This window comes from Orbicella franksi, chromosome 9 (assembly GCF_964199315.1).
Source record: "Orbicella franksi chromosome 9, jaOrbFran1.1, whole genome shotgun sequence".
In the NCBI taxonomy this organism is placed as follows: Eukaryota; Metazoa; Cnidaria; class Anthozoa; order Scleractinia; family Merulinidae; genus Orbicella; species Orbicella franksi.
The window spans coordinates 30,094,332-30,107,112 of NC_138153.1; positions in this window are offsets into that span (position 1 = coordinate 30,094,332).

Here is a 12,781-nt window from a genome sequence, read left to right on the forward strand (position 1 = left end):
CCAACTGCTGATGATGTCTAGACACTGATGTAAACTTTAATTTATTGTTCTTAATATCAGCTGCAATACTTACACCACAAATATTGTATACGTCCCTGTTTAATATAAACATAACTGACAGTTAGATTCGAAAATAGGATTTCTCAAACGTGTTCCAATTTCTAAGGGTTTCCAATGAGATAAGTGCATTTTGTCACGTCCCCAAATTAAAGAGACCAACAAATGAACTTAAACATGCCTTGGTCTCGTAGGGAAGACGTGATTCAATATTTTTCGCTTATCCCCGTATTGCATTGTCATGATAAACTTGACTTGAACCTTGGAAATTTTTTACTCGGTTCCAGGCTCTTGTCGAGAAGAAAAGGGGCTACCGCTGAGTTGAAGGATCGCAGACATTGGTTTCGTAGAGTGTTGGTGTCTTTGGCTAGTCACATTTCATTGGTGAATTACAAAAAAAGAATGATTACTTTGTACTTTGGAACGTGCACAGATCACAGGTTTCCAATTGCTGTTTCCGTGACAGATTTTTTCTTTATATACATTTTTTCTCTCTCTCTCTCTCTTTCTCTCTCTTTAATTTTTTTATGCCGGATTGGCCGTTGAAAGCCCCACTACAAGTTGTCCAAACTATTCAAACTGGCCGGTGCTTTTCAGATGAAAAGGCCACAGTCATTATGTCGAAAAAATAAGCCATAATTGCAGGCCATTTCACTGCTGACAACTTTTGGTTTTGATAAATATTTTCGACGCCAATTTTTGCCGGAGATCTATTTGGAAGCTTACGATTTTATTTCGAGTTCTGAACGTACTATACTGGCTTATAATCTGAATTATAGGCGATCCTAGGCAAAACTATAACGATATTTTCCATTTTAAGCTGTGAATTTATCGGCTGGCTCAGTCATAAAGGATAATTTCATATCCTGAACGTCATAGCAGTTTAACATCATAAAGTCTGCTTTTATGCAGTGAACAATGTTCAAGTAATTTTGACAACGAGGCAGAGATAAATTTACGACGGAGTTCAACATTTCAGGAAAATGTCTATGACTTGACTTATATGTTCGTACAAATAAACTGAGTGTCTTCTGAGATTGGCATTCTTTTCTTGGTTGTCTGCCAAAAACTCTTTTATTCAAGACGAATGGCGCTTAATTTTAGGACAGTGAAACCTTCTTAATTGTAATATGATTGAGCAATTTGATAAGTAAGAAATGCCATTAAAGGTTCAAAATTAGTTGTCTTCTTCCGCGGTTTTGGATTGTTTTTGAACGAAGTTGAAACTTATTTATAACTTAGCAAGAGGGTAAGGTGCTGATTCATCGCGAGAGGGTGCCAATACCACAAAAATGGCTAGCTTGTTTAGCAGACTGACGTGTAAACTAAATGCCGCGATTCAGAACTTTACAAGAGTGTCAGCATTAAGATGTAAAATCCCTTCCGCCCTTCAGCTCGAATGACGTAAATCCTGCGGTTATCAGTTAGTGCTTCGGATCAGTAACCCATTGTGGGAAAATATACAGATGATGTGAAAATGTTTCTGAGAGCCTCCCTGGGGCAACTCTGACCCAGTTAACTTTTAAATCAATCACACTGAGTCTCAGAGATTCGGTGCTGTTCTTCGATTACGAAGAAAACTTTAAACTACCCACTCTCACTACATGCCAAACGTAACAGAACAGAAATCTCAATGCTAATTCAAGGTGGCTAAGAGTGTAGCTACTCCTCCTGAAAGGGAGGTTAGCACATTACAGGTAGCCAACCCCCCCCCCCTTTTTTTTTTTTGGACGACAGCTTTGGAGACACAATTCTCCACAGAAGCTTCTGGTCTTTCCTAGGAACACAATATAATGGTCCCTCCCCGTCAGGACTGAGTACCGGATCGGCCACTCAATCCAGTGATGCAGGGATCTTAAAATACATATATGATATATTTAAATACGCTAGTAAACACTAAACGTAAACGATAAACAGATGTACCTAAACGAAATATGTCCCGTGCACTAGGACGGGTGGGTACGAGGTTGCACGGCACGTCAGCGTTTACAAAAAGTTTCCGTTTATGCTGTTCGTACGAGAATACTTCTCCGCTTAAAAATGTTTCTACTTTTACTAAATACGTAGAAAATATGTAGGGAAAGCCATACTGGTCGTTTTTATTGACTAAATTCAGAATCAATCATGAATTGAAATAAAACACTTGGTAAGGAAAAGCTCAACATATTGCAATGTTTTATAAACTGAGATATGACTGGAAAAACGGTTTTCAAAAGCGTTTAGAAAATTGCATTAAATTCATGTGGCAGAAAAACGCGTCCATATAGATTTCAACCGTTTTACTTCCGAAATCAAGATGTCAATTCACGCTATAGATTTCTGTAGGTCCCAAAAATTTTATGTGACATCGCTCCATACAACTTTTGTTTGTCCGGAGGTTTGGTCAACTGTTTTTGGTCAACCTCTTTTTGGCCACTGAACAAGAAATTGATTACTATAGGTGGACCCCGCTAAATCGAACTTGTTCATTTTGAATTTTCCTTTATTTAGAACTCAAAACCATTTCCCTTTGGTTTGCCCTTCAGTTATTTACTATATGATACCTCGACCTCTCGCTATATGGAACTATTTTTTGTTTTCCCCGAGAGTTCGCCATAGCGGGATTCAACTGTACTTGTCAATGTACAAAATTACGTACGTGAGCAAACAGACACTTGTAACTTACCAAATGACATCACGGGACTATCTTGCGACTTCTCTCAATCATACAGTGAAAATAGGCTTGCAACACGCGCACGTTTGACCCGACTGATGTAGTAGATTGTAAAATATCTGTGTAAAAATCAAAAGCAATTAATTAACCAGAATCCCTAATTTTAGTAAAGAAAGTCATATAAAAGCGAATTAATGCGATAAGAAATTCGTCATTTGTTCGTCTGGATTCCCCTGTACTCGACTCATTCCCTAGCACGCGATTCCTAGCTTTGTTAAGCACACGAATCTAAGTCACATGGGTCAACAATTTGTAAGTTAAACACGCGGAGGTTTGATTAATATTACGAAACAGCGCTGAAACTAATTAGATAACACTAACTACGTTCCGCTCTGTGCGAAATCTAAAAAATAGACATGTATGTTCATATTTAAATCGAAAAAAACAGTAACAGAGCTCGTTTTAAACATGCTACAAGCCACTTACCGTGAGGGGCAAAAAATAAATTGGGACAACGAAGTTATTTCCCTGCCTCGTGGTCCGTCCGCAGGTACAAAGTGCTATGAAAATGACTAATCAATAGCAACAATTAATTGGCTCAAAAATTGGACAAATTGATCCTCCCAAGACCAATCAACGATTCGATAAAGACTAGAAATAATTAGAGAAAATGGTTATTAAAACCAGACATATTTACCTAGCCAAGGGAGCTACCTGCCTTTCTGTAAATAAACATTGCACACCTTGCACCAGAAACACGTTATACAGATCCAAAGGAAACTTAATTTCTACCCGGCGGATTTGGCGCGAATGGCAGCAGGTATCAAGCAATGACATTCACAGTTTTATCGGAAAGATTGCTAGGTAGTCTTAATATGAAAGAAATGGGTGCAAAAGGGTTTTCCCAATCGCATTTGCCAACGATAAATTCGTTTAGCTTTTAGCCCTAGCTTTCTTTCCATTTTTTTTTTCATCCCTTCAATCGATGCACAAAGAAAGCAAGGCTTACAAGACAGTCCTTGACCAAACTGTTGGCGACAGGCGAAATTTTTTCGACTAGTATGAAAGCTGCCGGATCTGATTCGTACCATGGTTCAGGTAATGATGTATTTGTTTCCCTCTGTCGTTCGCTTTCTTTCACCCTGTTTGCTTATTACAATTATCAATTTTCAATGTCAGTTCAGACAGGCCCATCGAAAAAGAAACGAAAAATAATCCGAGAAAATCTCTCCCTCTAAAACGGACAAAGTATAAATAATCAGGACTTACGATATAAATTTGATATAACGATTTATGTTAAACAGCAGTGTTTTTCAGTTTTGTGTTGGCAGAGAGAGAATGACATTTGCCTAATCATGTCAGTGGACCAAACAAATATTTTCTTTTTCCCAGTGTCAAGGCCATGGTATTCCGGTGGAGTTTGCGGAGACGTCTCATGAAATGAAAAGATGCGTACTCGCTGTAAAATTTATCTAATCAGTCGAGCTGCAGTTTGGTTTTATATAACTTGAGAGGTTTCGGTAACATGACAGTAAAACACACCAACATCAGTTACGGCCTATGCTAATTTTGATGCAACGTTTTAAATTAATAAGAATTGAAGTTAATCTGTATAAGTACATCCATGAAAAAAATTACCCAAGACAGGTTGAAACCAAGCTGACTATAAACCTTCTTTGACCAACTGTTAACAAACAAAATAACAAAAAAAATTATAATTTCAGTTTTGACTACATTCGATAGTAGGATAAATTATGTGTTTTAATTTCAGCACTTAAGAGCTCCGCAACATTGCTAAAAAGGAGATATTTTTGCCAATTCTTAATTCAACCTGCACCATGATCTATTTTCCATTTTAAACGCTTTATTTATCGAAAAACATTTATAATTGCGTGCATTTTGTAACGTGTTGATTATAACAGAAGGGAGAAAAGCAAACGACTACAAAGAAAACTGATTCCTTAGATTCAGCCGAGACAACTACTTCGTATCTTACACCTTCTATATCCTCGGGCGATTGCTTGATATTTTTTTCGTATTCATCTTGCTGTCGTAAATTGCATCGCTGAAAGATTGAAGAAATTTCCCAGGAAACTCAAACAAATGCCTAGCTCACGCGACAGCTTTGTTTGCTTTGGTCAAAGCAACGTGTTGCATCAACAAGGGCCGTCTGAATAAACAATTTGAAACGAAAGCAGTGTAACATGTCCGAGAATGATCCCAAATCAGTTGAAACTGGAACAAAAATCTAGTTTGTTCCTTGAATTTAAATCAGCTAAAAGAATATTTATTAGATTTTTTAGATTTATTAGATAGCCTAAGAGAACTGAAGTCGGTCGTTATTTTAATTCCTCGATAAAGTCACGATTATGTAACTTTTCCATATATTCGCATTGTCTCAAAAGCACACTGTTTTGTCGAGGTAACATGCTGAACACACGCGGACGTCCTCTCGACACGAAATATGTGTTTTCGATTTGAACAGTTAGATACAATACGGCTACTTTTGACTTCGCTAAGTCAACTCAACTTGGCGAGTTGTCCACTGAACGAACGAGAAAGTTCAGCTCAGAACAAAAAATATTTGTGAATATTAACCTGCCCACTCACCTGCTAATTGTTACAAAAGAATTATCGCACGACTGAAGTGGTCTTGATACGAGAAGTATAACACGAAGCAGCCGTAACTAATTTAACAGTCGAACGGCCGGTGCAGTCAAATTTATGGTGCTTGTGAGGGGCGTAAAATTTCCTAATACAAGTTGTCGAGTAACCAAACGTCAGCTGGGGAACGCATTCATAGAAGTGATAAAATAGTTAGCGTTTTCATGAAATATAGATGTAATGAAGATCTCCTGGAAGTCTTCAAATCGAACAAAGAACCTTCTCTAACAATTGAATACCCTGAAAGACAATAAAAATCTCCTTTAGAACAAGATGATTGGATTTTTTGCTGGATCACATTGAAGTGAGAAATTTTAATACACCCTTTGGAAAACGCTGTTTAATATTCGAACAGCCTATTATCATCATAGATGAATCCAAAGCTTTTTTGTTCTCGATTTTGTTTTTCTTTTTTTCTTTAATTTATTCTCGTTTGTTCAAATATCACGGGGCTTTATTTCACTGAATATTAGTCATTTGATGTGGAACTACGTAAGAACTATTTTTTTCAAACTGCCTCTAGCGTTGGATTTGTGATTTGGCAGTTGATTGTTTGCTCAACAAGTTCCCTGTTTTCTTGACAATTTGGAAAAAAGGCATTTAGGTGACATGCATACAAATAGAAAAATTAACAACTTAAGCTGCTGTTCAAATTTCGCCCCAAAATTATCATAATTACCATAACCAAGTCTTGGGTCATCTATGGAAGGAATTGTTGAGGAAAATGACACGTTTTCTTATTTGTCACTTTACTGTCGCCCAGTGCTATTGTCCATGCAATTTGTTTGGTTAAAGGTCTCACGAAGCATTTGCTCTTAGTTATTTATATGTTTTTAAGAATAAGGAGTACGGGCCTTGTTAGAGTCGTTAAAGAGTAGTTTTAACTATTTTTCACCTTGTTTTATTGTGAAGAAACTGGACTTCCTAAATTTTGAGTGCACGTACGAGTTTTAGTTTTCCGGATCCGTCATCTTTTTGTATCAAAATAATTGGTTAACAGGCTGCGCGCAAGCAAAGAGGCTTTTTCCCAGCTCTACTAAAACCCTAGGACTCTTGGAACATTTAAAAACACTGGAGCATAAGTTTACAATTGCAGACGTGAAACATTTCTGACGCATTTTTTTCCTTGCTTGCTTGAAATCATCTTTGTTATTTTTATTCAGCAACTTGGTATAATTAGGTTTAATCTTTCCTGAGCCCCAAATCGTATCTCTTCACCTCACCAAGGCATGCGGAAGGCAGCTGCAGGATTTTTCATGTTTTTAAACATGAACTTATTAAAATAAGTGTTCTAACAACGAGGGCACGCAGATAAAACGTGGTTAAATCTCAAGTCGGTCACACAAGGCAAGTTTTAACTTGCATGTTACGCATTTAGTAATGCATGACACTTTCTATCTACACAGAATATAAAAGAAATCTGTCTTCGGCCTTCCTTTTAACGGCTCTACAAGCCTAGCAGCACAACTTTGCCTTTGGCAAGTCGGAAGGGTGATTTCCTGAGTAAACTATGATTTAGTTTTGCTTCTGTTAGGCATTGTTAAGGGCCCCCAATTTTCTGAACACTTTTAGTCGCAGAAAAACACGATTAGATTTTATGCAAAATGATGTACTGGTTGAAAAATCTCTCTCTCCAACACTCTTTTTCCATTAAATAAAATACACCTTTCAAAATTAATTTTGCGATTGAAGGTGCTAGAAGATGCGAAGAACCGGGCAATTTGATAACGGTTTTTAACGTTACATCTTGTTTAGTCAAGCTTGTCTTGCTGAATTCTCAAAATTGTACCTCGCACTGCAGAAATAAATGTGTCAACAGCATTTCCTCTGAAAGGCACGGAAACTTTTTAACGTAATGTAAACCAGAAATTGAACTAAACCCCGAGGCTGCTTTTTTTCTACATTTCCTCCGATACAGCGGCTTGTTTATAACCTGAAGAGCCAACCTTTCTAATAAAATCAACAAATATTCTGACTTTTAAACTATTGCAGCGATCACTTGAGGATAATATCGAGATAATTTCTCTCGTTTTGTCGCTCAGTTGCCCTCGAACATTATCAGTGACCTCAACAGCTAGCTCACAAAAATTATGGTTAAATCAAAACGGATATAGAGAAGGAAATGTAGCCAAAAGTATTTACGTAACTATCTCAAAACAACAGGTTGAATCTTGCTGTATTCACCGGCTGATAACATTTGGGTATATTTTTCTTTCAGAGATAACCATTAGCTATGCGAAAGGGAATTTTGTACTTCGACTATTTTGTCTCGAGAACTACACGAGTTGTACCAAAAGGAAATAACTTGACACAGATCAACGTTGCACGACTGGCATTTGTCACAAATGTTAGCTTGCTTTTAAAGGCTAGAGTGAATATCAAATAAACATTTTGAAAACTGTCCGAGCAGCTGTGCGTGTGCTGATGGTAACATGATTCTTTTGCCCTAGAAAAACTCTGTCGCTTTGTAGTTTTACCATAAAGTATCACGAACGTTTTCGCATTTTCGAATTGGTTTTTGTTCTCTCCTTTCATAGTGAACATTTAAGATATTTTATTACGCTTTCTTCCAACGTTCAGCCCATTTTCCACACCTACAGCTCCGACATCACTTATACGCTTATTACGAGAAACGTTTGTATTGTAGTCCTGTTTTATTCAATGCAAAACTCGTTGAACTTGAAGGTTTTATTTTGTTTTATAATTACTGACCTTTCGCAATGTTCTTTTACGGAAACTCGGCTTGAATCCAGTCCAAACTGAAGAGGGATACAAAACAAATCAACTTGAGTGCATGAAATTTATTCTCATCTCAACTGAGGACGTTTGAAAACTGAGTTTAACAAAAGATCGATGAACTTGACCGACGAAAATTAATGTGCACAATATGAATGATTTACCTTTTGAATATGCTTATCAGAACAAACTGATTTTGTCCACGTTTGACGGAGTGATGGTGTGACTGAAAAGCCTTCCTGAGGTTAATCAAGAGTAATCTATCTTTTCCGCTCGCTGTCCTTCCAGACTGCCAAACACATTTAGTCCGCCTCGTCGACGTTTCATTCAACTAAAAATGAATAAATTTAACTTGATGTATATTTTCAAGACATACATGTACTTTGGCGTTTTAATGTATTATCAAGAAAATTGCTTTCCGACTTGTCAGTTGTGTTATAATTTCAGACAGGTGAAGTTACATTATGCGCAGAAAATCATTACAAGCAGGACAAAAAGTAGCAGCATCTGTACTACACATATATTTACTGTTCATTTGTGTTTGCGAATGTTGCACACTTTCTTTGGTGCCCTTGTGGTAAACAAGTTGAGCCGGCAGCCGTTAAAAGCTGTTGTGGGAGGTAGTTCAATAGGCTTCTTATCAAACCGGCGGGAGGGAGGGAATTCGTAACCCGTTTGTAGTTTTAACTAATTCGGCCGGATAAAGACAAAACCAAACGGTGCAAGAAAACCTTTTTACAGACAACTTATGCAAATCTTTTCATGCAATTATCGTCTTCTTTAACACAGACTTTCCTGAGGCGAACGAAGATCGTTATATTGTTTGGTCCAAATCTTATTTGGTATTGGTTTTAAAAGCTCATTGTTTTTGTGAAGAACTAAAAACATGCCAACGTTAAATTATAAGTGGGTGCAGGCTAGTGTAGCAACGTTGAGGTTTTAACTTGATGCAAACGAGAACGTGACTCTTGAATTAAGAAAATACTTCGTTTGGTATCATATTTGCAATCAATTGGCCATTTTCTCAGCCTTTGTAGCTTGGCAAAAGCTAAACTGTTCAGTTGTCATCAAACTTTAAAAGGCAATTGACAAGTTGCTTCCCCTCAAAGTAACTGAACAATTAACAGACTTGCGATAATCAAATTCCTCCCTCAAAAGTAATTACTGCCTTTTTTTGCATAAATTACTGTGTGAAAAGCTGGACTGCTAAAACAGGAGTGGAGTAAAGGGGAGAAGAACAGCTCAGCCTTCAAGCCATACAACACTGAAAACATGAGTATTTTATTCACCGATACCGATGAGTCAATACGTTTTAACATGAAAAAGAAAGAGGACTTGTAAACTGCTTAAAACGTCCTCTATTGTTGAATTAAACATGAACCGCTAAATTAAAATCGTTTTGTGGTAATTTCACTGTATGTAATAAAATGGCCATGACAATGAAGCAAAAGAGTTGTAATGAGTCGCACCACATTGAGAACATGCGGCAAGGAACTTCACGTCTAACGCTTTCCAAAAACACGATTTGAGCAAGGAAACTTAAAAAAGAAAAAACGACCAGAAAAATCACTGATTATTTTCAATGACAGCAAGTGATATTTCATGCAAAAACCTACACGAAATTAACAGGAGGTGGTCCGCTAACACACCCTTTGTTGTCCTAGTGCAAAATTTTGGGAAGTTCAATTAAGAACGTCTGCGTCTTACGGGATTAAAATTCAATCTTACTTGAATGCTGAAATGTTCAAGGTTTGAGTGGTTGCATTTAGCCTTTGTGAACGTCATAAACGATTTGGCTGAATATATTTTTCATTTATTTTTCAGAAAGCTTCTCCTTACAATGAACAACTCGATTTTTCGTCATTTTCTGCTAAGTTGGTTATTGTTTTTCTAATTAACTCTAGAATTTCAAATGAGTTTCATGTATTAATAAGTTCTGAAAATTTAAAAAAAAACATTAACACAGAATACAAATGTTTTGTGAAGAAGTGAATATTCTCTGTAAAAAAAACCGTTTCTAAGGTTAGCATAGGTAAATCACGTGATTCCTAGAGTAATTTGTAATAAAAAATTCACGGTCGCAAGTTAATTGTTCAAAAACTTATATTTTGTTGTCCTTTTTAGAGCTTATTTACCGCTAATTGTTCTTAGATTACTTGTTAATAGTTCGCAAAAACGTCATAACTTGAAACAATACTTCATTCGGACTGAATAAGCTTGAATAGAAATAACCCGAACATCTGAACATGCCGCGAAGACTGAAACCATTCTTGGTCTTTTATTGTGCATGCTCTACAATCTTCGGAATTATTAGACAAGCTCTGAGTCTGCGGCGGTGGTTCGTTCACCGAATCGTGGCAAGTTTGGATGATGAGGGGCAAAATAGGAGGCATTGTATATTATATTGAGCGATAGTATGTGAGAATAATGCAGAAAGCTGTCGATAGCCACCTTGATTCATGACCTAACTGAGTATAGAATATAACAGACACTCGTGTATAAATTTTAGAATAAGCCAAGCATATTAAACGGCCATTCTTTCCAGATACACAATACCGTCCGTAACAACAATAAGAACTCTTTCTTAGTGTCCTTGATTATGGGCTACACAAATAAATAACCAGGTAAACTAAGTTTATCCGAGTTTTATCTACAATGTAGTCTTAAACCTCGCTCGCTTACTGTATTCAACCTTGAAACTCATGAGGTCGACTTGTGGCAAGTTTTATCGTCTGTCTGATTCACACTACTAAAACAACCGTGACAATTACAATGCAATTTGTAAAAACAATGTTAAGCACGCGCGGAACTGTAAATTGCGCATTTGTAAGTGTTTTACGGTCTAGTATAACTGAAACCAACATACCACCTTAGAACAAACATGACCACTGAACACATCTGGGCGAGCACGATGGCTGTCTATAGGAATACCATCGAATTTAATCGCATTCTGTATATTAAGGGAATTGTAAAGTCTAGCCAATCTGGCAAAGACGTCTGATAAGATTTCGATTGGAATTTCAAGATCAATTGGTTCGCATGTGCCACTGATACCAAAGGATTTTCAGGCCACTCCTATAAACCAGTTAGCCATTGTCTGAACTGGTTTATCGAATAATCTCGTTCAGAGTTTCATAAGCCAAAATTACTAGATTTGTATTAGCATATGTCTCGAGGGCCATCACATTACTAATTCACCGCAGTTTTACGCCATGCAGTGGGCAGAATTGATAGCTGAAGGAGAGTAGACCACCGATGAAGATATAGCGAGGAACTTTAGCCTGAGCGAAGAAACAGGGAGGACAGCTAGGAGTGGACGGAATTAAGAGGCAGAAACCTCTGCCGCGCCCGAAATAGACGACCCGCTTGGAAGCGCGTCTTTTTAATATCTACTAAAAGACAGCGAACAAATGAATGTAAATTTCTTAAATATGTCAGTTTCTGTGGGCTACAATAGTCCTTTTAAGCTATAAATCCCTGTGTTTTGATCATGATTGATTGTAGATTGATTAGGAATTCTAGAGTTGAGACATTTCACGGCTCTCAAGCTTCTAACAAACAATTGGATTATGAGCTCAAGATTTCTATCGCGGGGTGGTTGACGAGGGCGCAGCCCGAGTCGACTATCAGGCGAAAGAAATTAAGAGCGAATAATCTAATTGTTTAGGGTAAATCTACTAGTTGTTCAAAACTCTATCTTAATCCTCCTCACAGGCGTTTTAAAAACACAAAGAAGCGGCCACAATTTCGTTAGCAACCGCACACTGCTGGGCTACTCACTACCTACTACAGAATAGATAGTGATTCGCCCAGCCAGTAAGAGAACGACATTCGTGATAGAACCGCGTTTGAGGTATAATTATAAAGTTTAGTCGCATTATTGAGCCCAGACAGCCAAAAGGTTAAAGGTTAAATCAATACAATTAAATAGGCACGACACGCAATTCGTTTTAGAAATGAAAACGTAGAAATTGGAATTCAACCCTAAATTGTAAGATGTCAGCTTAGCTAAGTTAAGTCGAGAGCACTTTTTTTCAGAAGAAGTTGAAAAAGCAGAAGAATTTGGCCGAAGTTGAAGAGATGCACGGATAAAATGGGTCTCCGCACTCCGCACTTCAAAGTATTGGTCGTGAACTATCTTCTCTTGTGTTAATTCATGACGCGGCTGCATGCCGATATTGTGAAGAAGGATCTCAGTTAACGGACAGAAGACCAGCCGAAATAAAAGGAATCGCCAATTGAGAGTAAACTGAATAAAGCACATTTTGCTATTAGAAATGTTGCGCAATGATGGCAAATCTTCCTACATTTGAACATACTAACTATGATTTGAAATAAGTCACTTATTTGGCTTTTATGTAATCTTATCAAATTAACATATCTTATACATCAAACTAATTAAAGTAAAAGGTTGATTTACGTTTTAACACGCATCTGCAACATTACAGTAGTTCACTGAAAATAAATCGTTTTGCAATAAGTATCCAGATTAAAATGGATTACAGCTGATTGAGAAGTGCTTCCTAAAGATTTTGCCAAGAGACCAAGTTCTCGGCAGTTCTCTCAAAGATTGAATTATTCTTGATTGAATCAGTCTTTTTATTAGATTCCACAAACATCTGTGGGGGACGAGTACCAAAAGAATTAAGTGAAGTGTAGCTATTATTTCTT